The sequence below is a fragment of the Cloeon dipterum genome, chromosome X (assembly GCF_949628265.1).
Source record: "Cloeon dipterum chromosome X, ieCloDipt1.1, whole genome shotgun sequence".
Lineage (NCBI taxonomy): Eukaryota > Metazoa > Arthropoda > Insecta > Ephemeroptera > Baetidae > Cloeon > Cloeon dipterum.
In genome coordinates, this window is record NC_088790.1 from 19,432,805 (window position 1) to 19,441,210 (window position 8,406).

At 38.5% G+C, this 8,406-nt stretch overlaps 1 protein-coding gene across 1 annotated transcript in view; it reads left to right on the top strand.

The window, feature by feature from the left end:
* The window catches only part of Apt1 (Acyl-protein thioesterase 1), a 38,310-nt gene extending 30,682 nt beyond the window's left edge, over positions 1–7,628 (top strand). Inside the window, exon 9 of the transcript XR_010575540.1 lies at positions 7,618–7,628. The gene's annotated coding sequence lies outside the window, so the exon portion shown is untranslated. The remainder of the gene's footprint in view (positions 1–7,617) is intronic.
* The last annotated feature ends 778 nt before the right edge of the window (positions 7,629–8,406 follow it).

Consider the following 8,406-nt stretch of genomic DNA (forward strand, 5'->3'; position numbering starts at 1 on the left):
TTCACTATTGAGTGTATAATTTTAAAATTAAAATGCAACAGGCCCGCGCACAAAGACGGTCTCTTGCCGTTAGCGAGTCACGTGATCACGGCAGCTTTAATTCAATATCTTCCTCTCGCGTTTTTTGTCTTAAGCAGGCACGGGCGCCGGCTCATCAGCATACAGAGAGTCTTTTGCATTGCGTAAGCAAAAAAACAATCTAATTGGCTGGTGATTTGCATAAAAAATAATGAGGAAAGTTGTTCTCCGCGCTGATGTCTTCTCGCAAATCCTAATTACTTGTTAATTGCTTTGAAGCGAGAGAGATTGCAGTTTCGCCGGCCGGAGTTCGAGAAGAGGCAAAAGCAGATTTCGTGCGCGTGAGAGACGAGTGTTTGTCACCTGTCTCTACGTTCTTAATTAACACACCGCGACGAACGAACGTGTGTTACAGTCTTGTCTTTCTCTTTGTAAAACTCCGAGTGAAAAGAGGAGACACACGCACAAGCTTTGTTTCCGACCGCTTTCGAAACGCACAAGAAAAAGAAACTCCAGCTATAGTCTTTGCTGCTAATTGATCACTTGATGAGTCACAAATGGTGCGTTTCAGTTCTAAGCACGGAATTTCACACTTTTGCTTTGGACATGTCATATACCGAAATCGGTCAGGTTTTCGACAAGATAAAAAACCAGTCTTTGTTTTTCAGACACTCCAGAACACTTTATACATAGTTTTTACTCAGAAGTTAGGAATGTCCATTATTTGATATAATTGGATATTCAGTTCAGAATCAACGCAGCTTCCTTACTTAATGTGTTGCAATTTCCAATTTTAAAATATGAAAAACCTCTCCAAATCTAGAAATTATAATTATTTTTTAAATTAACTAATTCAATTAAATTTAAACAGTTAATTCTTCTTTAAATCATTTAGATTTCTAGTGTCATATAGTTTTATAAATATTGTTCTCGCCCTAAAACACAAGTAAAATTTAATCAGTTGAATTAATATTTAACAAAATAATATTTCCTTATTTTTAGTTTGAATTTTCGTAAATTCAAATCAAAGCAAATAAACTGTGGGCTCTTTTGTTAATTTTGTGTGATGTGTCGTTTACAACAGTTTAAGACCTTTCAGGCCCAGCAAAGAATAAACACCTGCAGCGCGTTAGAATGCTTCAAAGGTTGTTTATTATTCAGGGTGTGGGAGAAACGTACTCTGATCGCGAGGACGGCCGCGGGTAGCGTCAGCATATTTTCTCATGCGTATACTAATACTAATACTATATCTGCTTTTTACACAAGTTTTCACCCAAGGGAGATTATAAGAAGCTGCGTTCGTGCCGAGGCCAACGATCAGCCGCTTTGCTTTGCGTGTCTTCACTTGTTTCTTCTTTCCCTAGTCCGCGTCTGCACGGGTGAAATGGAGTACTAGGACGATGTGTGGAGCGCAGGCAATTACCCAAATATTTTATAGTATTTTTCGGCCTGCGTGCCGATGCGTGGGAAATGCCTGATTCGATTTTTCACGGGTCCCAATTTGTTGTTTAGGTAAAAACAGGTATAACACAACTTTTTTCATTTAACATCATTTTGTGACAAAAATTTTTAGAACAAAACTGTTTCGTTTTTGATGAGGTCATTAGGCAGAGCCACATTGGTTGTGAAAAGGTTAGTACTGCAGCCGCAGCCACCCCACAGGGTTGGGGAAAGACGATGGGGACAACCACAAAACGGAAAAAGTTTGTTTTTCTCTTCTTTGGTTATTTCAAAATAGAATACAAAAAATGGAAAGAAAAGATGTCAAACTAGGGATTTTACTTGCACCTAATTTTAAGACAAAGACTGATGAACAGGATTTATGGGTATGAAAAGACTATATTTTGAAATTTTACAACATTTTTACAACTATTAATGAGAGGTACTCGCACTTATTACGGAAGGCATCCTCAAGCAAAACAAACTAATGTGAGAAAGTCTGGAAAAACATTTTATTTTCGAAACACATCCGCACTGAAAAGATTTGTAATATTCTATCAATGCCAGAGCCCTGATGAGTACAGTCTGTATAAGAAACCCTCATCAGCTCGAAATATTATCTCATAAAATTTATTATTAAGGTATATTAAAAGAATAATTAAATGTTACACCCGTTCTCCTGTCTGGATGAAGTGTGAAATCTGCTCTTTATCCTTATTTTTATTTACGATACCAGCCATCGTCTGGTTTTGATTTGGATTTTGTGCACCTATCAAACTAGTTGAATGAGAAGGGTTAACAAGGTTCTTTCAACTGCCAACAGCTGCTTAATTTCCAATTATAGGGTTACTTTTTGCGCCTTGTGTGCGCGACATCTGCGGACAATATTTCCCGTCTTGGCAGCACTTTATTTACCCGGCCCTGTGGCAATTGTTGCTCCTTGTGCATTAGAGACGAGTAATCCTCTTTTCCTTGCACCCTGAAGCACAAAGCGGGCGATCAGGACGTGCCTCCGCGGTAAGATTACAGCTTAACTCTATGCTCCTTGCTGCATATATGGCTTTCGCTCCTTTTCATCCCGAGGCCTTCAAAAGTCACATTGTATAAACAGGAACATTTTTATTGAGAAGTGCACACACCGTCGGCCTTTGTCGGACTTCAAAGTGAAAAGAGCGTTTTCTGCTAGAGGGATCCATCTGCTGCCCCCACACGATCTCTCACTTCTAACTGCGCTTCTATTTAGAGAAACGCGAAATTCTTGCTGACAAATGTTTAGAAAAGATTTGTGAGCTTGGATTTAATCATTCGTTGTACATAAAAATACACGGGTAATTTTACGCTTTATTGAAATAAAAAGCGTGAAATATTCTGAATTAAATTAATTTCCTCCAAATACCAAAATTACTCACCATTTTTTCGTTACAGTGGTGGCTTCTGTTTCTAGTCCAGAAAAACTATAGTTTTTTTTGCTCTTTTATCCCTGTCCTCGGACCGGGAAGGGCACGCACTGCACTAGCACGAATGCTGAAACCCGGGTCCCAATAACACCGCGAACGGATAACATGGGCGCACCAGGCCGCACAGGGACCCAGCCCACACAAGGGCCACTTGCCTCCGCACCGAGGACTGCATTGAAACGCTAGACATTCGTCTGGTTGGAGATATAAAAATGTATCAAACTGCGGGGTAAATTTTTCTAAATTAAATGCAATGCCAAAAAATGTTCATTTCCAAGAGCAAAAATTTATTTTTTAATAAATTATGTTGTACTATATCAATTTCATAATAATTGCATAATAAATCGGGAAGACAGCTTTTTGGAGAGAGCAAACTATCGCTTCCTCCAATAGGTAATCTAAGTTTTTTTTGTGCTAGATGAAAAATGATTAATTTTGTACCCCACTAAAATATCCTCCCCCGTTAAAATCCCGATTGCTCTTTAATTCGAGTTTAATTGGTTAGTGTATCTTTTTTAACAGAAAACCGCAATGCAGGAGAAAGAAACCCGACGCCAGGGTTCCCTTGATTACCTTTGGTGGCCAACCCCTTTAATTTAGTTAGCCAATGCGGTATATCTTTGATGCGCTTAGCCCCTGACTCACAGTTGAAAAGCCACAAAAAAAAAAGAGACGAAGGTAAAAATGGATTGCGTTTTAACACGGTTTCTGATTCTATTTCTCTGGATCTGGTGACAGTCCCTTAAACTGAATTAGGACGTTGTAAATTGAAAGCAAAAGGCAATAAAGGAGATCCATGATGTTATCAACATCAGCGGCCAGTCAGTCCCACGGGGCAGCTGACACCATCGAAGGTCTCGCTCTGTTATCGACGAGATCGTTACCTCCCTGACAATATATACAAAACAATCAATCAACCCCCAACTATTTCGCTTTTAGCTGAACAACAACAAAGGAAGTAAAATTCCTGAAAATAGAAAAAATACTACAGTCATAGTATAGGCGGGCGTATTTGGTTTATTTTATCGCCTCTAGTTGCCATCCCCATCAGGTATAGTCGGGGAATTATGGTCAGCGCCAAGGCGACACCCTTAAAACGCATTCCTTGTCCACGTGCAATAAATCACTCTATAGAAAAAATATTTGGGGATGCGCCCGTGCAACGAACTGTACACTAAAGCAAATAGAATCTGCCCCTGTTGTTAAAACAAAAAATAACATGAAGTAAATATACTGAAAAGCTAGTTTTGTGTCTCACTGGGGGGTCCTGCAAAAACAACAGCTGAATTTTAAAAGAGCTAAATTCCTACACAAAATAGATAATTACCAAATAAATATGTAATAAATTTGTACAAACCAGAAGGTTAAAATTTCAAATTGATTTTTTGTTCATATCAACATAAATGGGCATCTAATATTAGCATTGGAATTATTCAAACAATTTTTCGTAATTTGCGAATCGGATTTGCTGTTTTCATCCATGCACCCTCTATTCCAAGAAAAGTTTGCTACATCGTGGTTCCACCATTTTTGCAAAAAGGAATTCATCGAAGGGCATCGTGGTTAAACGCTGAATACATTATTCAAAACGACTATCCAGTTTATTGGCTTATTTATTGGCCTTTGTGCTCGGAAAACGATAAATTAGCGGCGGCGGCCGAAACAACAATGGGATTTTATTGAGAGGGCCGCTCGTAAAGCGATCGCCAATATTTCGTGTGGCCAATAAATATATACCTGAGCCCGCTCGGAACTTGTTTGCGTTTTCCGAGTGGTGCTATTGAACATTTGGTTCACTCTCCACGTTTAATGATATTCCGTGAATGCGCGCCGCTCACAATCAGGCTGGCTAGCTCCCGAAATAGAAATGCGTGCGGAGGCGAGGGTTGCATTATGGGAGTCGCATTTGAATGTTGCTGGAGTATTAAGGAAGGCCGCATGCTATTAGTCTAGCGCGATAAAACACTGGAGATAAGTCGCGGAGAGGAAACCACCGCAGCCGTCGTGTTTGGAGACCCAAATAGAAAAGCTGAGAGAGATTAAGGTGAGAGAGCCTCCAAAGCTGGGGCTGCTCCAGGGGCGTATCCTGTCTTCTCTAATTCACACGATCAAGAGAATTCAAGTGCTAAGAGTACAGCATAAAAAGCTGTGAGTATTAAAAAAATAATTAGACATGCATTGTAGAATACTGAGTTTGTATGGTTTTATTATTTGCAGTCAATCCAATACACACAATGCAAGAAATTGTTATAGAGCTTAAAGAATCTCTCGCCGCGTTGAGACGATGTTGTTTTTTTACTTTAAAAAATTAACTAGTGGATATAATTATTTACAATTTCCACAATTTACCTTTAATTTTGCAGGATATTTTAAACATTGCATCTAAAAATTCTTTGAGTGAGATTTTTATTATAAATGGGTACTAAAACGGTTAGTAAAAAAGCCATCAGCTCGAATTTTTCAAAATCCATCTGAATTTATGAAGGACTTGAATATGTATCAATTTCATTTGGTGATAAATATACTCATTTATGTAATGAATTTCCTGATCAAATCAAAATATCTTATTTTTTAATTTACCACCTATTCTCTTTGAGTTAAATTTCAACTTAAGAATTTTTTAGTTTATAGATCCAGAAAAAGTTCAATTTATTTTTGCCTGTGGTTTTCAGAATAATATACTAACGGAATGAGCCTTTCTAGTGCCGCCACTCACTGTTCAATGTGCATTAGGGGTCCAGACTGACGACGAAAGCCAAATAAAACTCGTGTTCTACCTGGGCCCGATGCGCGTGGAGACTATTTTTGGAGAGGCATTATCCTCTTAATACTGTCTGTGAGTGCGATAAAATCCTGGAGGTCCTGTGACCTGAGGGAAATGTCGCAACGACCGCATTCTCTTGTGCCCGTAGATTCTCTCGACTTCTCGAGATGAGTAATCTGCGCGGAAAGCAGGCGGCACTCTTGTGTCGCCAAAGGAGCAGTTATAAACAACCTTTGATGGCTTTGTTGCGCGTTTTGAAGCATCGCATTGCACGCGGGCGGGCTATCGGCAAACTTACTAATGATGAGTCACAGGCGTCCGCGCCACACACATTTTTCGTGGAAAAAAAGAATAGGTCCGAGAGCCACCTAACTAGTGGTGAATGCGACACCTTTGAAGGAAAGCGGCATCACACTTTTGAACAAGACAAAATATTGTGTGTGCCTCATATGGATGTTTTTCCTGCTCATTTGATAAGCCCCTAATTATGAATAGATTGGATTAGGCTCGAGCTGCTGGCAAAGTGTAACATGAGAAATAAACTTGGCACTCTACGAGGCAAATTGGTGTTCTCGCGAATCTGCGGCTGAGTGAGCTTCGGAAGACGAACACACAGCTCTCTTCTCAATCAGAGCAAAACGTTATTTGTATCGCATGGCACTTTGTTCTGCTCAGGGCGAAAGGCGAAAGTTGACACACTACGCTCTGCTGAGAGCTAACAACACAGCTATGTACATAAAACCTTTGGTTTGCTTTTACAAAAAGATACCATTATCTCTCGTTTACTGATATAAATGAAAGGTAAAATGATTGATTTTCTACTTCAGTGGCTTCTTTATTTTTTCTTTCAGATAAACATAAATTAAGTAACTAAAAGGGTTTTTAATATTATCAGCATTTTGTATTTGCAGCCATTGTAAAAATTTCTTTTGCAGGAATGGCAGGAGTAGTTTTGTATCCATCACTTACTCTTTAATAAAAAATTTTAGCACCAGATTTTTTCCTTTCCAGACATTTTCCAGACTTTTCTTCTGATCATAGTTCTATTATTTTTAATTGATACTGTGATAGAAAAATATGGAAGTTTTGTGTGCTCATAAAATTCTCTCCTTTACTTTATTGTTATACGGTCTCGTTAAAAGAACAATTGTGGTCCAAAAAAGAAGTCGTCGTAATAAAAAATAGATGTGTAATTGACTACTCTAAAACAGTTAAAAATTTTGTTGACTGTTAAAATAAGAAAGATTAATATAAATATATGTTATTGTTGTTTATTCCTCAAAGTTTGTTAACAAAATCATGTTTTGGCATAGTAATTAATATTATAAAAGCATGAGAGAAAAGGCATCACTTCTGGCGAACAAACTTACGAAAACCCTGTCCAGGATCTTGGAGTACAGCTTTTATTTTTCTCTTTAATCACATTCTTCACTTAACGTGCAGAAACATTTTCTCTGAAATAGAATTGCACCATAAAAATCGAATCAAATTTTTAAAAACATCCTTAAATCGCTCGAAATATTTTTCCTTTGTATAGTTTTGGCAATGAGTATAAAAATGCCGTCTGAGCGCAAGAGGCGTGGAATTTGGAGCGAGTAAAACGGCTCTTTTATCCATTCTCATCACATTTTGTCTACACTCGTCCTCCCTCGCCCGAATAAAGGCGTCGGACAAAGCCTGAAACTCAACCCTGATTTTTTATAGAGAAAAAAACCGAAGTACATACAAGTGTAAAACAGAAAACGCAGACAAAGCTGGTGGTGCAAGAAATCCATCTCGGCTTTCATCTCACAGGCTCATATTATGAGTATAAAATGAAATCGGAATAAATTCGCCCTGGGAAGCGAGGCTCACGTGTGCAGTTGCACATAGATGATGAGAGCCAAAGGGGAAATTGAAAGAGCTCCGAGAAGAATGGTCTGCTCTCGAGAGTCCTTTAAATCGAGCACCAACCGCAGCACACACAGCATGTCAAATCACAATCGAAATTGAATCGGCCCAGGAACCGTTTGCCAGGTCACCGACAGCGAATCTAGCTTTGTGGAGAGTTTCACACAATGTTGCCGTTCGCCAAGAAGAATTTGATGCAATTTTGGTGTAATTACAAAAAGGTGAAAATTTGGCAAGTTTTTTTTAAAAGGTTTTTATTAAAATAATGCCGTCCTGGTACATTCCGTTTATTTTTATTTAATAAACACTTATACATTCGGGCTGTATATCTTTGCTAGATTTTTTTTATATAAATTGGGTCTTGCTGGTCTGTTTCCTTTTAACAGTTTAAAAGATGCCACTAGCCAAGTTTTTGAGCATGTCTTAGCGAGATTTCAAAGATCGGTTCATATCTTTTGACATGGGCGAACAACTCGCGAAAACTCAGAGTCCCAATAACTAACAAATAACATGGGCGTACGACCTCATTGGAAGAAGCTCAGTCCAGAAAAGGACCAGCTTATGCTGAACTGCCTCCGCACCGGGGTCTTTTATTGAAACGCTATAGAATACGTCCCGTGATATTAATGCACGCAATACAAACGGCTGAAACATTAATATAAAATTATTACTTCCCTGTCATCCTCAACAAAAATATTTTGAAAAATAAATTATATCTTTACTCGCACTTACTAGGGAATGCATTCTCATGAAACAAAACCAAATCTAGAGAAAAACTAAAAGGTTAATTAACATATATCCCAGCAAGCACGTGAGTGAACGGAAAAAATTGTGAAT